Here is a 21,275-nt window from a genome sequence, read left to right on the forward strand (position 1 = left end):
TCTCTGTGAATATATACATGTGTATGTGTAGCAAACCCCCCAATGTGTATATATATTTGTGTATATATATATACGTATGTGTGTTTGTGTATGTGCATAGAAAAAATATAAAATCCCAATATATGAATGTTTGTGGATATATGTGTGTCCATATGCATGCATGTGTGAACATAAGTTTATAGAAAAAATCCAATGATTGTATATACATAAATGTTTGTGCTCACATATATATGTATGCTCATGACATGCATGTATCTGTAGATATACTTATGTGCATAACAACAAATATGAAGTTCCAGTGTATGTTTGTAGATATAACTGTGTGTGTTCATGGCAAAAAAAATAAAATGTTTGTGCTCACATATGTGTCATATATGTATGCTCATGACATGCATGTATCTATATACATATGTGCATAACAACAAATATGAAGTTCCAGTGTATGTTTGTAGATATAACTGTGTGTGTTTATGGCAAAAAATATAAAATGTTTGTGCTCACATATGTGTCATATATGTATGCTCATGACATACATGTATCTGTAGATATACATATGTGCATAACAAATATGAAGTTCCAGTGTATGTTTGTAGATATAACTGTGTGTGTTCATGGCAAAAAATATAAAATGGTTGTGCTCACATATGTGTCATATATGTATGCTCATGACATGCATGTATCTATATACATATGTGCATAACAACAAATATGAAGTTCCAGTGTATGTTTGTAGATATAACTGTGTGTGTTCATGGCAAAAAATATAAAATGGTTGTGCTCACATATGTGTCATATATGTATGCTCATGACATGCATGTATCTATATACATATGTGCATAACAACAAATATGAAGTTCCAGTGTATGTTTGTAGATATAACTGTGTGTGTTCATGGCAAAAAATATAAAATTCCAATACATGCATGTTTGCATATACGTATGTGTGTATTGCAAAAAAACTAAAATTCTAATGTATGTATGTGGATATGTGTGTTTGCATTCATTTTATGTATGTGTGTGTATATAGCAAAAATATATAATTCCAGGATATGTGTGCATGCATAAATGTGCATAGGCATGTGTGCAGAACATGCATGTAAGTTTGAGACCTGTATGTAAAAGAAACCAGGAAGTGACAGCCCTATTTCCTTTCTCCAGGAGGCGGATCGGGCGAGCGCACTATTAATTCCGCGGGGGGGAGGCGATGACAAGTATGCCCAAAAGTCCACTTTAAACCTCCAACTAGGGCTGCTTGACAACGGAGGACTTTTATTTGGCTATAGAGAAGGATAAAAGATGGCAACAGCGGCGTCCTTTCCTTGTCTTGAGGCGATTCCGAGTTTTTTTCTGCCCTGTCCCCCCCTCCTTGAGGACTTGGTCTCGCCCAGGGGGCAGAGATTGTCCCAATGTGCAGAGTGGTAGCTCCCAGGCACTTTCAGTCTCCTTTGGACAGCGAGAGGAGCAGCAGCAGCTTCCGAAGCTCATTGAGGTGCAGGCTGTTTCTTATTCTTGTATTTGAGTATTTTTTAATTAATTTTGGGAATATTTTGTGTTTCCTTTTATTGGGGAAAGAAAAGCAACGATTGATCCATTTTAATTCATTTACACACAGTCTGGGGTGCATCCACACTGTAGAATTAATGCAGTTTGGAACCGCTTTAACTGCAGCGGGATCCTGTGTATCTTTAGCCTTCTTTCCCAAAGAGTTTTGGCAATAGAGAAGGCTATTGTGAAGGAAAGGACAACTCCATGATTGCAAAGTGGTGTCAAACTGCGTTAAGTCTACAGTGTAGATGCCTACAATGATCTGAAATAGAGATCTTTGGAAAGAGGAGGATGGAGGTTGGCAGGGATTGTAGTGCCTGCTGTTTTTGGAAACTTTAGCAGCCTTGCCTTTTGTTTGTTGAACTTTGCATGTAACTGAATAGCTGGACCCAGAGGGACTCAGCTGGCTGCTTGCTTGCAGTGAATGGAGAGACTGCATAGCTTCCCAAAGGGATTTTCCTCCCTGGCTTGAGTTTTTGCAAAACCTTTTTTACAGCATAATATTGATGATCATGTATATTGCATGCTTGATATTTGCTTCCTATATGTTCTTGCACATGTCTTGTAATGCCACATATTGATGATCATGATATATATTGCATGCTTGGTATTTGCTTCCTATATGTTCTTGCAAATGCCTTGTAATGCCACATATTGATGATTATGATATACATTGCATGCTTGGTATTTACTTCCTATATGTTCTTGCAAATGCCTTGTAATGCCACATATTGATGATCATGATATATATTGCATGCTTGGTATTTACTTCCTATATGTTCTTGCAAATGCCTTGTAATGCCACATATTGATGATTATGATATACATTGCATGCTTGGTATTTGCTTCCTATATGTTCTTGCAAATGCCTTGTAATGTCACATATCCTTCCCATAGATTGGCCAGCTGCTGTGATATTATCTAAGGTTTCCTTTCGCTCCATGAAAATACTCAATTCTGCTTTATGAGTGTTTCCAAGCTCTGGCCGGCAGTATGTTTATGCTTTTTGTCCTTGCAATCTGTTTCTATCTACATCTTGATTTCACTGTAGTTTTCTTGTCTTTTTCTCTCTCTGAGATATTTCTCAGGCCCTTTCCACACAGCTGAATAAAATCCCACATTTTTTGCTTTGAACTGGGATATATGGCAGTGTGGACTCAGATATTCCAGTTCAAAGCAGATATTGTGGATTATTCTGCCTTGATATTCAGGGTTATATGCCTGTGGTGGAAGGTTCCTTGGTGAGTGCGTTTTGGGGGCATCTACACGATTGAATCAATGCAGTTTGACACTGCTTTAACTGATATGACTGGGGCCCCTTTAACACAGCTGAATAAAACCCCATATTATCTGCTTTGAATTGGAATATATGGCAGTGTGGGCTCAGATAACCCAGTTCAAAGCAGATATTGTGGATTGTTCTGCCTTGATATTCTGGGTTATATGGCTGTGTGGAAGGGTCCTCAGTGAGTGCGTTTTGGGGGCATCTACACGGCTGAATTAATGCAGTTTGACACTGCTTACAGTGATATCACTGGGGCCCTTCCACATAGCTCAATAAAACTCCATGTTATCTGCTTTGAACTGGGATATATGGCAGTGTGGACTCAGATAACTCAGTTCAAAGCAGATATTGTGGGCTATTCTGCTTTGATATTCTGGGTTATATGGGTCTGTGGAAGGGCTCTCAGTGAGTACATTTTGGGGGCATTTACATGGTTTAATTAATGCACTTTGACACTGCTTTCACTGATATCATTGGGGCCCCTTTCACACAGCTGAATAAAACCCCTCATTATCTGCTTTAAATTGGAATATATGGCAATGTGGGCTCAGATACCCCGAATAAAAGCAGATATTGCAGGATTTTTGCCTTGATATTCTGAGATATAGTTCTGTATGGAAGAGCCCTTCAGTAACCCAGTTCAAAGCTGATACTTGGGATTTTCTGTCTTGATATTCTGGTTTATATGGCTGCATGGAAGGGCCCTGAATTCTATGGAATCGTGGGAGTTGTAATTTTATAAACCCTTTAATATTTATGAATCCAAAGTCCTGGTGCCTCTCCAAACTACAACTCCCAGGATTCCATAGCATTGGCAGTGAAAGCAGTGTCAAACTGCATTAATTTTACAATGTAGACGAGTGGTTCCCAACCTTTTTTTTAATTAGGGACCACTCTCCAACATTAGTACCAAAAGGGTTACGAATCAGTTTTGGGTCAACTTTAGATTCAGTTTGGTTATTTGGGCTGCTGATTCAGAAAATTGCATTGGATAGACCACATCAGCTCTAGTTTCTGATACAGAATACATGCCATCCAGTAGTCGCCATCTGCTCACCCACAGAAAACCATATTTAATAAGCCTTGGCACTATAAGAGGGTTTTGTGAGATCAGTCCCTCTTGTTGCAACGATGTAGTAACTGTGAGGCTACAGACCATATTTTAGTTCTTGTGGACCACAGGTTGGGAACCACTGGTGTAGACCCATTGCCTGCTGTACATAAGTGGCAGTTTTGCTGAACCTGATCAGTGGAGGGCTGTCATATGGCATCCATATGCGCCCTTTCTCTCCCACATAGTTATTGGAGCTAGATTAATAATTGCAGTCGGCCCACTGAAATAAATCACCCTCAAATTAGTTTTAAGTTCAGTGGATCTAGTTGTTGTCTAAGCATTTGCTACATCTGGATCAGGCTCATTGTCTCCAGCAGTAGCCCTGCCAAGTGGGAGCTAGCTTCGGATTTGTATATATGCAAAGAGTTTATATTTCCATTGGAAGCAGCTTACAGTGAACTGGGACTTAATTCATTTTTCGAAGGGAGTAATGCAACTGATATTTATAGAGCGATGAGCAGAGTCATTCGTCTGTGTCAGCTGAGCTGAAACACCCAGAGAGCATGGTTTTGCAGATAGGCTTCCTTGTGAAGGCACTTCTAGTTTAGATTAGACAGATACATGTTGCGTAATTGTATTAATAGGACACAGCTCATAAGTCATATATATATACACACACACACACATTTGTATACACACACAGTCATATATATGTATGTATGAGTATATATATGTGTGTGTATACACTAGCCGTCCCCTGCCACGTGTTGCTGTGGCCCAGTCTGCGTATATGTGTTTTGTGTGTGTCTCTGTGTGTGTATATATTTGTGTAAATGTGTATATGTGTGTTTGCGTATATATAGGAAGTTTTGCACATGCATTGTAATGCAATTTTTGTTTTTTGACTTTTTAAGTTTCTGCTGCTGTGTTTTTCAGTGTTTTTATGAGTGATGGTCACTCGTTGGCCTAATAGGTGTATTGTGTCCAAATTTGGTGTCAATCCGCCCAGTGGTTTTTGAGTTATTTTAATCCTACAAACGAACATTACATTTTTATTTATGTAGATATACTAGCCATCCCCTGCCACGCATTGCTGTGGCCCAGCCTATGTATATATTTTGTGTGTGTATATATTTGTGCATATATGTGTGTTTGCATAGATAGATAGATCTAGATAGATAGATGGGTGTATATGTGTGTGCATATGTGTATAAGTGTGTATATATTTGTGTATTTCTGTGTTTATATGTGTGTATGTCTATATGTATATGTGTGTGTATATTTGTGTGTGCTTGTGTATATATATGTGTGTGTGTGACTGTATGTGTGCATGTGTATATGTATATGCGTGTATGTGTATATACATATAGTTTATTTTTGGGGGGTTTAAGTCCATTCTGCTGGGTTTTTTGTGTATTTTAGGGGTGATGGACACTCATTGGCCTGATAGGTGTATTGTGTCCAAATCTTGTATCAATTCGTCCAGTGGTTTTTGAGTTATGTTAATCCCACAAATGAACATTACATTTTTATTTATATAGATATACTTTTGTGTGTGTGTGTGTGTGTAACAGCTCATCTTCTATGATAATTTTTATTTTCTGGGACTGTGATTTAGCAGTCATGTGTACATATGGTCTTTTCCCAATTTGTGCCATGTAGCATAGGCCTGCTATTTGATATTATCTGGGTTAATAGTTTGCAGACTGCTAGCTCTGTAAAATAAAGCAGAGGAAGCTGTGAAATTGGAACCCAACTCTTCATCTGTTTCACAGTCCCTTTTGGGGGGTCAAAAGAAGGGGATCTTTGACGCAGATGATTTAGGGGTGTGCTCTCATCTCTAGTCTCAGTTACAAACAAATGCAAAATCTGGGTGCATCCATCTCTACATTGTAGAATGGATGCAGTTTGATACCACTTGAGCTCCCAAGGAAGGAGTAGGAGTTGTAGTTTTACAAAGTCGTGAGCTATCCCTCCTGGAGACTATTGTGCCTCACCAAACTACAAATCCCAAGTCATAGCACTGAGTTACAGCAGTTAAAGCGATGCCAAACCGCATTCATTCTGCAGTGTAGATACATCCTTAGTCCTGTATTCGAGAAACCACTAGAAGATAGTTTGAGTCCAGAGAAGAATAGAAAGCCAACCAAGCAAGAAAGATAGTGGGAGAAATGACATACAGTCAGAGAATGGTACTAATAATTTCTTTGGGTGTATATTTTTTGTAGCATTAGGCAATAGCCCCAGTCTTTCTCAGTATTTGGCTGCACAGATTACACCATGTAACACAATTTTTGTTCTTGGGTATAGATGTCATTCCCTAATTGGGTCTATAATAAAAACATGGGAAAAGTTGATTAAACTGCAAAATCTTGGTTTTTGTGGGAATCCTGCAGCACATGTTGCTATAGTTTTTCAATGAATGGCTCATTGAGTCACAACCAATTCAACATACAGTGTTCCCTCACCTATTGCGGGGGTTCAGTTCCAGGAACCCGCATGATAAGTGAAAAACCGCGATGTATTTATTTATTTACAGTATTTATATTCCGCCCTTCTCACCCTGCAGGGGACTCAGGGCGGATTACAATGTACATATACATGGCAAAGATTCAATGCCATAGACACAAAACATATATAGACAGACACTCAGAGGTTATTTAACATTCCAGCTTCTGGCCACCAGAGAAGCTGTCGTTTCACCATCTGTTTGTGACACTGATGAAGTACTTCCTCATTATTTGCATACTTCCTGGAGATTTTTATGGCCTCGTAAATCAGTTAAATTAGTCTCCCCATATAAGCAGTACCTACATTTCCTACTTGACAGATGCAACTGTCTTTTGGGCTTCAAAGGTCGACAACAAGCTACACAATTTTATTCGGAAGCTCACTCCGACCCAGGCTTGCTTCGAACTCATCACCTTTCGGTCAGTAGTGATCTTAATGCAACTGACTCCCAGCCAACTGCACCACAGTCCCGGTGTAGGGATGCTATACTGTATATATACATTATAGCTCCGCCCACTCCTCTCTCCCCCTCTTCTCTCTCTCTCCTCTTTCCCCCTTCCTCCTTCCCTCCCCGCTCCCCTTGCTGGAGCCACCTTTCTCCCTCCCTCCCTGCTTCCCCACTGGCATGGGGCTCTCAAGACTGTTATATACAGTGTTCCCTCGCTACTTGTATTTTAAATTAATTTTTTTGAAAAACCGCGAAACAGCGAGTCTATGGTTAGCGAACCACGAAGTGATAAGGGAACACTGTGGTTTGGGGCAGCCACAAAAATGAAGTTTCTGGAGTATAACAACTACTTTCAAAGTAGGGACTGCACAATTAAACAACACTTGGTGGCGGAGTGGGTTAAACACTTGTGCCAGCAGGACTGTTTTCTGACAGGTCAGTGATTCAAATCTGGGGAGAGAAGGTTGAGCTCCCTCTGTCCGCCCCAGCTGCCCATGTGGGGACATGGGAGAAGCCTCCCACAAGAACGGTAAAACATCAAACACCTGGACAACGTTCTTGTAGACCGCCAGTTCTCTCACACCAGAAGCAACTTGCAGTTTCTCAAGTCTGACACGAAAAAAATACAACAAAAACAAAACAGGAAATGACACTTTCAAACCAGGAACAGACACTTTTTCAAATTTTTGTTACATAGTGTTATCACTAACCCACATTTCTAATAGGATTGGCTGAATTTTAACCTGCATTTTTACTGTGTGTATCTTTAATAATCTTGTTTTTTTTCCCTCTACTTTAACTATGTTGTGCCTTGCCTTGAGCCTCAAGGAGAGGCGGATAATAAAATTGTTGTTGTTATTGTTAAATAGACAACAGGTCTACAGTTGCCCCAGGGCCGAGATCCATTTTTTATACTGGCCAGTGTGCCCCAAAGTTGCTTCTTTCCCAAAGTTTTTAAAAAGCTAAAACATCTAAAATTAGCTACATTTATGTAAAACAGATTAAGGAACACCTGCCATTAATTCAAAGTTAATGCTTCATTATATATTATTACATTAATTAAAATCCTAACTCAACAGACAAAATGCCCCACTCATGTTTGATCTGTTATGATTATACATAAATGAATCTTAATTGTAGATAAATTACTGTTGTTGTATGACTTCAAGTAATTTCTGACTTGTGGCAACTCTTCAGATGAACCCATCAGAGGGTTTTCTTGTCACGGTTTGTTCAGAAGAGTTTGAGTAACCCTAGAGACCAGGGCACTGTCCACACAGCTGAATAAAACCCCACATTATCTCTTCACTCTGATCTCAGAGCAGCATTCTCTGCCACTAACCCCAGTGAATGTGGAGTCCTGATTGTACTGCATTAAAGACTGAATGCAAGTTTCGGGTTATCATGCACTGTTCCAAAGGAATATTGGGGAAATCTATATAAATCAAAATATAATGTTCATTTGTGAGATTAACATAACTCAAAAACCACTGGATGAATTGACACCACATTTGGACACAATACACCTATCAAGCCAACAAGTGACCATCACTCATAAAAACACTGAAAAACACAGCAGAAGAGACTTAAAAAGCCAAAAACCCCAACTTTACATCACATGCACAAAACCACATATATAGACAAACACACACATATAAACATATACACAAATATATACACACATATACACACAAAACATACACAGTCTGGGCCACAGCAACACGTGGCAGGGGACGGCTAGTGCTTAATATATCCTAAGATTTTATTATTTGTGAATCTAGTCTCACTTGAAGCGGAAGCTCCTTCCTTGGAAGCATTTAAACAGAAGCTGGATGGCCATCTGTTAGGGGTACTTTGATTGTGCTTTTCCTGCATGGCAGGGGGTTGGACTAGATGGCCCATGTGGTCTCTTCCAACTCTATGATTCTGTGAAGGCACAATCACAAATATTTGCTGCCATAAGTGGGACAGCAGAGGACCTCTTCCAGAATTGGTCATGATGTAAATTGTTCAAACGTATATTACTAGCAAACTGCTCAAGATCAGCCCTCCCAGAAAAGTAAAAATACAATAAGAACTAGTCATAACTAGAGTAGGACCATTACATCATTGGAATTTACAGAATTGTTGACCTATAATTTAGTGGGCCTGTCCCAAAATTGGGAGGCAGTTGAGTTTAGTCCACTTGGCATATTTTGTTTTTTATAATGAGGCTATCTTTTAGGAATTTTAATTTATAACTAAATTGTTAGATAGCCGGCAAGAAACCCATTGCCAGCAGCAGCTAGATGTTTTACATCAATTGATTTAGAAGTGACAACATTATCTGGTCCTTTGGTTTACTTTGAAGCTCAGCAGGTTAAATAGCTGAACTGCGGAACTTGCTGACCAAAAGGTCAGTGGTTCGAATCTGCAGAGTGGGGTGAGCTCCTGGTGTTAGCCCCAGCTTCTGCCAACCTAGCAGTTTGAAAACATGCAAATATGAGTAGATCAATACATACCACTCCGGCGGGAAGTTAACTGCGCTCCATGCAGTCATGCTGGCCACATGACATAGTGGTGTCTACGGACAATGCTGGCTCTTTGGCTTAGAAATGGAGATGAGTACTAACCCCCAGAGTCAGACTCGACTAGACTTAATGTCAAGGGGAAACCTTTACCTTGGTTTACTTTATCTTACACCTGATTTCAGTTGGATAATTCAAAATATAGGCCAGAATCCAAGAATCTCATGGAGATCCTTTTGCAATAATAATATCTGGAAAGTTGGAAAAGCCATTGTAGAAATTTGGGTGCATCCAAACTTTGCTGGCAAAAGTAGAATCCGGCAAAAGTACAGCACTGGCATAATTATTTCTCCCCAGTAAATGCATCATGAAATAGTTAAAGTTTATGGCTCAGACAGCAGAAAATGTTCTGTTATTCTCGAGAAGCCCCTTGCTACTTTAGTTTGGAAAAGAGCCTATCCCTGTAGATATCTCTGTAGACAAGTTATTTTTAAAACGAGCCATAGTTTATTGTGTAATGTGTTGATAAAAGGAGTTCCAGCTTGAAGATTCAACCCAGATGTCAGCATTTTTTCCCTAACTGCTTAAACAAAACTGGAATTATATCTCAGTAGGTTAAACGTGACTTTCAAGCTGTGAAATTATTGCAGGGTTGTCTTGAAATTATTCAGATAGTAAGAGCACTCAGTTCCGGTGGCAGCTTTAGATGCCGCTTTGCCTTTTTAGGGGCCACAGTGGTGCAGCGGTTTAAACCGCTTTGCTGCAGATTTTGCTGACCAAAAGGTCAGCCGTTCAAATCCACGGGACAGGGTGAGGTCTTGCTGTTAGGCCCAGCTTCTGCCAAGCTAGCAGTTCGAAAACATGCAATTGTGAATAGATCAATAGGTACCGCTTCTGCGAGAAGGTAACGGTGCTTCCTGCAATCATGCTGGCCACATGACCTAGGAAGTGTCTACGGACAACACCGGCTCTTCGGCTTAGAAATTGATTAGCAGTAAAAATATATAAATTGATTCGCAGTAAAGCCAAGGAGGTGATCAGTTTAAATTTTTTAAATGGACTTAATTTCATATTTATATACTGGTTTCTTAAAACCTGGCGCAGAAGATTGTGTTTTTCTTGGAAGGTGATGTTTCATCACGAAATTTTCTAAGGATCGAAAATAGTTACTTTGGAGAAATTTAGAAATGAATTTTTGAATGATACTGAAGGAGGGGTTCGTATTCTATTCTGTTCTTAGTACTATTTTGCTATATATGCTGTTTCTATTGATTCTCTTTCATCTTGTTATTATCTCTTAAGCCACCTGGAACATATGTCTTGCAGAGTAACACAAGTAAAAACAACAAGGATCCCTTAATGACTAGCAACTTTATTGTGGCAGTAGTTCTTTGCAGGCTAAAGTCCGTTTCATGAACTCACAGTAAATTGAGCTTTAAGGTTGTATAGTCTGTTTCTCTTGCAGCCTGTAAATTTCTGGTTATGTGTGCTGCAACAGGCTACATCTTTAGAAATGGCAGAAATCATGCTTCCCTCCAGATATTTTGAACTACACCCTAATAATAATAATAATAATAATAATAATAATAATAATAAATATGGATCATTGATGTTGCATTCCCAGGTGACAGCAGGATTGAAGAGAAACAACTGGAAAAGCTGACATGATATGAGGATTTAAAGATCGAACTGCAAAGACTCTGGCACAAGCCAGTAAAGGTGGTCCCAGTGGTGATCAGCATACTGGATGCAGTGCCTAAAGACCTTGGCCTGCACTTAAACACAATCAGTGTTGACCAAATTACCATATGCCAGCTGCAAAAGGCCACCTTACTGGGATCTGCATGCATTATGTGCAGATGCATCACACAGTCCTAGACACTTGGGTAGTGTCCAATGTGTGATCCAATACAACAGCCACCAAAGTGATCTTGTCTGCTGTGGACTCATCTTGTTGTGTTTTTAATAATAATAATAATAATAATAATAATAATAAATTTATTTACAGTATTTATATTCCACCCTTCTTACCCCGCAGGGGACTCAGGGCAGATTACAATGTACATATACCTGGCAAACATTCAATGCCATAGACAGACACAGAGGCAATTTAACATTCCAACTTTTTCATGAGGGTATTTTGGTATTGATGATAATATATTTTATATCCTCTCCATCTCCCCAAGGGGACTTGAACTGCATTTTCTGTCGATTTGTCGTAAAAAAAAGTTTTGGTGCTTAATTTGTAAAATCATAACATAATTTGACGTTTAATAGGCTTTTCCTTTATCACTCCTTATGATCCAACATTTTCACTTATCCAACGTTCTGCCGGCCCGCTTATGTTGGATAAGCAAGACTCTACTGTATTTGCTTTTGTTTAGAGAAGCCCTTTAAAAAATCATGGAATTTCTCAGCTTGTTTTACTACCTGTTGTGTTGCTTTGCTGAATTTTGGCTTGGATATTTTCAAGAACAAACCACTCATGGCGTTTTGCCATCCAAATGTCTTAGTCATAGCCCCAGGATCTGCTTTGCAAGGGACTGAGAAACCAGAGCTTAGCTTACTAAGTGTGTGGTTGATACAGGTCACCATAACAGTAGATTTTGTTCTTTACTGCTATTGGAGCACTTTTTGTTCCTCATGTATCGATACGTTTTGGACTAATTCTTGGAAGATGGTAAATATATGTAGAGACTTCTGTACACAAGGAGTCTCATAGATGTCAATTTGGGGTGGTCCAGTTCTCAGGTTGGTCAGCATTGGTTGGCACATTCCAATGGCAGATCGTGCACCAGACCTGTTCAACTTTATCCAATAGAGTTGTGATCATTTCTTAACAACATATCTTGTGTTTTAATAAGGACTTACTTAATTTTCATTTTACTTCCCGTACTAGGTAGAAGAAGTCTATGGGAGAAGACATCTCTGCTATCTAAAGAAACAAGGAGCACCACAATAGGACTGTGCATTTCAAAGGTACTATAAGTTTTACAGAAGAGCAGAGGAAATATCAGAAAGAATTAATACCAAGAAAAGGAAAACTGTCAGATATGCATTATCTTACATGCCAATTCAGTCTTTCCTTCCCTAAAAGGACTTGAAGGAATATATATATGTGTGTGTGTGTGTGTGTCTGTGTGTTTATGTTGATGTTGATTGGATTTCTCTTTGAAAATACTTCAAGTTAAATCCTTCCTTCTTTGAAAATGTTAATGAGCTGTACTATAAATTTCAGTATTGCTTCTAATAAGTGTATATTTCACGAGTTAATGTTTATTACACAGTGGTTAATACTCAAACGTTGAAGCCATGTTTTATTAAGCTAGTATGGTCTTTTGGGTACAATATGTTCATTTTGACCTTGAGAAATGACTTTTAATTTAGACCTTAGCCATCAGACTTGTCATATTGGCCTCCAGACTTGTCAGGTGGCCAATATGAAACTCTTCTCTTCTCTAATTGTTTTATCTGTAAAAAGTCAGCAAAGGCACAATTCACTGGATGAATTGTGAGGATATAAATGTTTCAGTTGGCAAACCTGGGCTATTTCTGTACAGGATTTTTTGAAATGCATGGTGAATACAAGACATCAATACTTTTCCTCAACATGTGTCTTGGAAATCTTGCATGTACCGTGATGTGTAGTTTCTAAATGTATAACATGAACTATAAAATAACCAATTTCTGTCTGCAAACTTGGTCAGAAAAACTTATACTTGGAAGAAAATTTTGAATTTATATACCTTTAGCGAAATCAGGGTCCGGATAAGCAATTGGCATCTATTCACAAATGGCAGGTCCTCAACATCTTGGCAAGGCTCCCTTGGCAACCTCATCTTGATTCCTGCTTGTGTATGCTAGTGCCAGTTGGCTGGATATAGTCTTGCATTTTATTTTCCAGAATGCTTATGATACAGCATTATTTTGAAGCATGACCAGAAACTAAATCAGTGGTGCTGTTAAATTGTATATTTATGTTTCTGGTATGGGCACTATGGGGTGCCAATTTGTTAGCCGTCCTGAGTCCCTCTGCAGAAGTTGAGATAGGACTGGATATAAAAGCCTGAAATAAATAAATAATAACTAAATACTGCTGCACGGATTCAGGAATGGGTGTGCAAGATATTCCAGATATTTATTTATTTACTGTATTTGTATACCGCCCAAAGGCGACTAATGGCGGTTTATGGTTGGCAACAATTTGATGCCCCGGCAGACATAGAAATACAGTGAAAAAACATTTAGCATATAATATAAAAATCATATAAAACAATAAAAACATAAATCATCAGCGTCTCCTTACTAAACTCATTTTCCAGTCGCATCGTCAAGTCGTTCCATAGTTCCATATTTGCCTGTTTGTGAAAGCTTACTCCAAGGAGTAATCATGTGACCCACCATAAACAATTGAATTGCAGCTTCCACCATTCTTCAGCACTAGTTGTGCTGGGCAGGTTTGCTGTGACTTTCAGTCAAACACTTATCTCGAAGGCCACATGATTCCTAACCATTTCAAGGATTGAAATTCACCATAAATATGGGATTTGAGAGACGAGAACTTACAAATATATATTCTGTAGATGCCTAGATAGGGCTCTAGAAAGTTTTGCCAAAATCTGGTTGGGAATTTTCACTATATGAACATAAGTAGCTAAAGCTATATATCAACACAATAGGTGACAATTATGTATGGCCAGATGATTTTTTACTAATTCTGGTTAGAGGTGGGCATGTATCAAGTACACAGGCAGAGCTACAGCCAGGCTGTTTTGGGTAGAGTACAGTTTCAAATCCTGGTGTGGTACACTTCCTTCCTATTGTCAAAAGTATTGCTGAAATTGTTTTAGAACAGGGCTTTCCAACCTTTTTTTGGCCAGGGACCACTTGACCAGGAACCGCTCTCCAACAATAGTACCAAAAGGGTTATAAATCAGTTTTGGTCAACTTTAGATTCAGTTTGGTTATTTCGGGTTCTGATTCAGAAAATTGCATTGGATAGACCAAATCAGCTCTAGTTTCCGATGCAGAATACATGCCATCCAGTAGTCGCCATCTGCTCACCCACAAAAAACCATATTTAATAAGCCTTGGCACTATAAGAAGGTTTTGCAAGATCAGTCCCTCTTGTTGCAACGATGTAGTAATGGTGAGGTTGCGGACTATATTTGAGTTCTTCCGGGCCACAGGTTGGGAACCACTGTTTTAGATAGGTTTGGATCCAGAGTAGCTTTTGACTCTTCCTGACTGCAACTTATTTATTATAAGTTATAATATTTATAATTTACAATATTATAATGTAATACAATATAATACTACTACTAATAATATGATATTATAATTATATATTTTATATTGCATGTAATATTACTACTAATATTACAATATAATGGTATAGTACAATATAGTAATATATAATATTGATATTGTACTATTCTAATAATATAATATAGTGTATGTATATATATCTTGTAAGCTGCTCCGTGTCCCCTTTGGGGTGAGAAGGGCAGCATATAAATGCCGTAAATAAATAAATAAACTACTCCAAAGGGTCTGTAATGGAGAAAATGAAGCGGAAATGTATTGTTGTGTCAGTTGGGTTGCATTTATACAACCCTGGATCCAAGCCATAATGTAGCACTGTTGTCTATATATACTCCATAATATCACCAGGTGTCCATGAAACCATCTCTGGATCTCGGTGTGTTATGTTTGCCATGCTAGGAGTTGTATTGTACGAAGGATACACTGGTTATGGGTGCAAGCCATTTTTAGTATGGGATTGTTGATGATGTTATGAATGTCTTATAATGATGTTTCACATTGATCTTTTTCAGATGGTCACTCTTTTAAGCCACTTTATGTTGTGTAGTTACCTAGTGTTCTCCCTTGTTCCCACTTTGTTCCTTGTTTTATGCATTTAAGCAGGAAAGCTATGAAGCTGAAGTTACTCATAGCTTTCTGTTAATCCGAATGGGGAAATTGTCTTACATTGGCCTGCAATGTAAGACAGGATTTATGGTTTGCTTCTTCTGGAAACCTTTTTTTTTAAATGCAGGGTGAGGCATGTTGACCAGAGTACATTTCTTAAGTCAATGAAAATACACAAACTTAATTTTGCTAGTTTTTGAAGTCCACTGGCTCATTTGACAAGTGAATATGAAGCAAAATCATGCAGGTTGTTGCAGTTTGTTTACTTCTCTATATTGTACATAGAGAAAGCACACAGGAAGCTCAACCACCATTGCCCACCAGACTGTGAAGTAACTGTGAACAGAACTAGAATAGAAAGCAATGTTGTTTCTCATGTCGTGGTTATGGTTTTGCCCTGTTTGAGGCCAAAGGCCTTTGTATTGGCAGAGTGAAATCACTATATCATAAAACTCTGTGCTGTCAAGTCTGGAGTTGATATAGAAGTTTTAGCATACAAAGTAATGGTGCCAATAGGAGTCACATTAGCCACTTCACCTTGTGCTGCAAAACAAAGTCCCAGTGAAAAGTGACAATCCCTTCTCTTCAACTTAGATTCTCCTGTTCAGTGGTTAACGTCATTATCTCCAAATTAAAATGTTCAGCGGTGGTCACATGGACTACAAAATGAAAGCCACATTATGATGATACCTTTATTTTAAAAAGTTGGAAGATGCAAAGCTTCTATGCTAGCTTTCAAAACTCACAGACATTATTAGACTTGTGCGCAGATCCGTTTTAGCCATTTTCCTTCAAGCAATGCTGTTTCTTCAGCTGGTTCAGATGACTGTGATGTCAAGGGCCCAGCCGTCACGTTTTTCCATCTGTAACGGGACCATGTGGCAACTGATCACAGCTCCTCCTCCCCTATTCGGTATCATAGTTGCATCTTGGCTTCAGTGTATTTGTTGGCTTGGGCTCTTTCTATCATCTTTTTTATTTTCCTTTATTTTCTTGATTCTTTCTATTTAGTGGGACTGACTGGGAGTTGGGAATGTGCGGGATGGGTGGGTGAAGTGCACGCACATGCGTTTGGGGGCTTGGAGAGTCATCCTTTTAGCTTCTTTTTCTCCTCCTCTCCCCTCCTTCTGAAAATACTTTAAAAATATGATAATAATAATTATTAATAACAGGAATCCCAGCAAACAAAAAGAAAAACGTCATTCTCAGAAAACTACTGCTGTAAGAGGGTTTTGTGAGATCAGTCCCTCTTGTTGCAATGATGTAGTAACAGTGAGGTTGCGGACTATATTTTAGTTCTTCTGGTCCACTGGTTGTCCACGGACCACAGGTTGGGAACCACTGTTTTAGACTGTTTACCTCTCCTCCAGAGTAGAAAGTAAAAACAGCTTTAATTTTATTTATTTATTTCTGGTATTTCTATCCCATTCCTTCTCAACCCCCGAAGGGGGACTCAGGACGGCTTACATTTGGCAGCAATGTGATGGCACTACATATAACAGAGCAATATAATAACAATTGAAACAATAAGTAAAACATTCATTAAAACAGTGAAAACAGTATTAATAGCCGTATCATCATTCCAGTCAATTTCATATCTAATTCCATGTCCAAAGTGCTATCTATGTCTGTTGTCCAAAAGCCTGGTCGCAGAACCACAACTTCAATTTCTTTCTAAATGACAGGCGGGACGGAGCCGATCTTACCTCAGTGGGAAGCAAGTTCCACAGGTGTGTGTGTGTGTGGGGGGGGGGGGGGGCACAGCTGAGAAGGCCCTCTCGTCCCCACCAGACGTATTTGTGATGCTGGTGGGAGCGAGACCAGGACCTCCCCAGATGATCTTAAACTGCGAGGCAGGACATAGAGGGAGATGCATTCAGACAAGTAAGCTGGGCCAGGGCCGTATAGGGCTTTATAGGTCAAAACCAGCACTTTGAATTGAGCTCGGAAGTGGACCAGCAACCACTTGAAGGAAACATTAAAGCCAAAGCAGAAAGATGTGAAGGGGAAAAAGTTACCACTCCAGGCAGGGCCTGTAGTGCAAATCAAGAGAAAAGAGAAGGCTTTTTAAAGGATGCTGAGGGTAGGATAGCTCCAGGTTGATTGCTCTTTCTTTTCTAGGAAGTGGGAAACCTCCTTATAATGTCTTGGAAAGCTGCATGCAGGGAGAGAGAGCGCATGCCTGCAGGTCCTGCATTACCTGTCTCCTCTAGAGTGGAAAGAAACAGCCTTAACGAAGCATTAAACCTGGTCTCCTCTACACATAGAAGGGAAAGGATTGCAGAAAGAGTGGTATCTTAACTCTGAAGCTTTTATTCCAGGTCTTAATGAAGGATGAAAAGACAAACAATGCTAAAATGATGGGAAGGAGAACCTGGGAAGTCCCCCCCCCCCCCAATAATGGGCCAATAGGGTGCGAAAACACAGGCTCCCTTAAAGGGAAAAAAAGGAAAGGGTCCCAGGAAGGGTGCTTCCTTATCCCCATTGGTAAAACACAGGCTCCTTTTAAGGAAAGAAAGGAAAAAGTCCCAGGAATGGAAAGGGGAACCTCATAAGTTCCCAATTGCTGCCATATTTTTCGACTCCTGAACAAAAATGGCTATCCGGCTACCTGCCTGTTTTCGGGAGGCATGTGAAAACAGATATGGGGGTCTACTGGAATCCGACAAGCAGAAACAGATTGAGATTCAGCCGAAATGCATAAGTTTACTTGCTATTGTTTTGAGTTTACATCTAGCTCACCCAGCAATTTTGAACCATTTATCTGTAGTTAAAATATTTAAACATAGTTTCAGTGTTCATTGACTCTTGATTTACATGGGACAAACTCCCAAGTTGAGGCATCTTGTATAAATGCACTATCTTAAAAAATATTCTAGCCATAAATTATGCAATACTATTCAGTAAAGATTAGAAATTATTTATCCCAAAGGACAAACAAAGCCAATTGTCAGATAGAGGTTTTTAAATTAACAGACTGGAGAAAAACCTTAAAATCTAGAGTCTCCCGGGTGCTCTCTTTCCTTTGGGGTGGATCATTGAGTCAACATATTTTGAATTAAACTTTCTCATTATTAACTTTGAGTCAGAATAAGCTAAAGTTAAATGTTCGAATTGAATAAACCGTGGTGACATCCATAAATTTTAGTTGTATTATGTAGTGTAAATGTGTCAGGTTTGCAAGGGATATCTTATTTCATAGCTTTTCTCAGTGTCCTGAATTAAATATTTTTTCCAGAATGCTTTGGGAACTGTGGGTTGATTAGTTAGAATTTATGAAACAAACTTTGAAACTGCCTGCAAAGTACTTCTAAGGGAACGGTTCAAAGAACAGTGGTTGCAGGGTCATAAAAGACTAATGTCAACTTTGTAAAAATTGCAGCAGCTTAATTAAATTACAAAATTACATCTTCCTCTTTCCTGTTCTAGAAAGGAACCCACTTCTAAAAGGATAAGATAATTATGCTTATCAATTTGCTGCCTATGAAACCGGGCAGCTATGGATAAAACACATGCTTAACTTTGAACTTGCAACGATTTTTTTTTGTTAGAAAAAATTATAATCACATCTGTGTCATGTAGATTTATGAATAGAAAACACAGCAGTAAGGGAAAAATGGTGTTCTTGCACTGATATATTTTGGAGAATCATTTTAGTTAATATCTACTGAGACCACCATTGAATAATAATAATAATAATAATAATAATAATAATCCACTTTATTTATATTCCGTTTTTCTCTCCTAGGGAACTCAGAGTGGATAACAACATTTACATACATAGGCAAACATTCAAGGCTTTTACAATTATATACATTGAGACATACAAAGACATAAAAGGAGGAGGCTTCTCCTTTCATTTCCGGCTTCTGGAGGCAGTGCTCATCATTGGCTCTGGGGGGGTGGGGGTGCTTTTTCTCTATTTTTAAGCCAAGGAGCCTGCATTGTCACCTCCTGGTTGTGTGGCCGGCAAGATTGCTTGAAGTGTCTCTGCCTTTTCCTGCTAAAGCGGTACCTATTTATCTTCTCAAATTTGCATGTTTTCGAGCTGCTAGGTTGGCAGGAGCTGACAGATGGGAGCTCGCCCTGTCTTGGGAATTTGAATTGCCAACCTTCAGGTCAGCAGTTCAGCAGCACAAGAGTTTAACCCATTGCACCACCGTGGCTCCACTCATAAAACTCAACTCCCATTAAACAATGTCTGTGAACATCTAAGTCAGTGGTTCTCAACCTGTGGGTCCCCAGGTGTTTTGGCCCACAACTCCCAGAAATCCCAGCCAGTTTACCAGCTGTTAGGATTTCTGAGAGTTGAAGGCCAAAACATCAGGTTGAGAACCACTGATCTAAGTAGACACAAATAATGTTGGGCTTTGAATCATGTTATCCAAAGGGATAGCAGAAACCTGAGTACTAATATAACCAGCCTCCCATATATTTAATTTGATTTTTTTATTTTCCCCCATGAATTGTGGTTCCATCTCTCTGAAATTTCTTATCAAAGCATCTCCAATGTGTCTCTTGCTTCTGTGTCTTTGTGAGCAGCTAAATAGCTTCCTTTGACTATTATCCCAAGGCTGTTGCGAAGTGTTCAGTCATTCAGCATCATGGAACTGACATGTAACCTTTTCCCTTTTCTGTTTTAATTTCTGTTTGTCGGTTTAATTGTGTTTTTTAAAATAAGATGTTGCCATCGTGCATTGTGTGGAATGCTCCAATGTAAACTCAAAATACATGTTTGTATACAAAAATACATACATGCACACTTCTACGTAACATGAATTTTGAAGATTAGTTCCAAGTTTGAAAATTGTAACTCTCACCAAATGGACTTGAAAATGAAAAGTAGCTCTAAAATGCAAACATTAGACAATCATACAAAGAATAATGTGTGGATGAAGTAGAGTGAAATATGTTATTAAGGACTGGTTTCTGAACCGAAGGGTACCACTGCCATGAAATGGCTGAGAATATTTATTTATTTACGATATTTATAGCCCACCTTTCTCAGCCTTACAGCGACTCAAGGCGGGTTACAGGTTGGCACAATTCAATGCCATGCAACCATGAAAGTGCGATTCAAAACCACCAACATAACAGCATAAAAACATATATAAAAACCATTAAAACATCTAATCATCAGTGTCATCTTGTTAAAAGCAATTCCAGTGACACCGTTTAGCCATTCCATGTTCATCAGTTCGTAGTTCCATGTTATCTATTTTGCTCCATTCTCAAAAGCTTGCTCAAAGAGCCAAGTTTTTACCTTTTTTTGGAAGATCAGGAGGGAAGGGGACAATCTAATATCCCTGGGGAGGGAGTTCCATATCCGGGGGGGGGGGGGCACCACTGATAAGGCCCTGTCTCTTGTCCCCACCAATCGCACTTGCGAGGCAGGCGGGATCGAGAGCAGGGCCTCTTCAGACGATCTTAAGTTCTTAGATGGTTCTTAGGAGGAGATACATTCAGACAGGTAAGCTGGGCTGGAACCGTTTAGGGGTTTATAGGTTAAAGCCAGCACTTTGAATTGTGCTCGGTAGCAAACTTGTAGCCAGTGGTGCTGGCGCAACAGAGGAGCTGTGTGCTCCCTGAGTGCTGCTCCCGTTAGTAACCTGGCTGCCGCTCATTGGACCATTTGAAGCTTCCGAACAGTCTTCAAAGGCAGCCCCACGTGGAGCACGTTGCAGTGGTCTATACGGGATGTAACCAGAGCGTGGACCACCATGACCAAATCAGACTTCCCAAAGTACAGGGGCAGCTGGCGCACAAGTTTAAACTGCAAATGCTCTCCTGGTCACCGCCGAAATCTGGGGTTCCAAGCTCAGCGATGAATCCAAGATCACACCCCAGCTGTGAACCTGCATCTTCAGAGGGAGTGTAACCCCATCCAACACAGGCTGTAACCCTATTTAGGCCCTGGAAAGTAGGGTGCAGAACAGCCTTGACTTAAATGGTAGACAAAAGCCATATGACTAAACAGGGCTATAGTTTCTCAGTA

General features: G+C 39.4%; 1 protein-coding gene across 1 annotated transcript in view; it reads left to right on the plus strand.

The window, feature by feature from the left end:
* Window positions 1–1,412: 1,412 nt before the first annotated feature.
* FAM53B (family with sequence similarity 53 member B) overlaps window positions 1,413–21,275 on the plus strand; it is a 165,441-nt gene continuing 145,578 nt past the window's right edge. The window contains exons 1-2 of the mRNA XM_060768601.2: window positions 1,413–1,488; window positions 12,249–12,328. The gene's annotated coding sequence lies outside the window, so the exon portion shown is untranslated. The remainder of the gene's footprint in view (window positions 1,489–12,248; window positions 12,329–21,275) is intronic.

Source organism: Anolis sagrei, chromosome 3, assembly GCF_037176765.1.
Source record: "Anolis sagrei isolate rAnoSag1 chromosome 3, rAnoSag1.mat, whole genome shotgun sequence".
In the NCBI taxonomy this organism is placed as follows: domain Eukaryota; kingdom Metazoa; phylum Chordata; class Lepidosauria; order Squamata; family Dactyloidae; genus Anolis; species Anolis sagrei.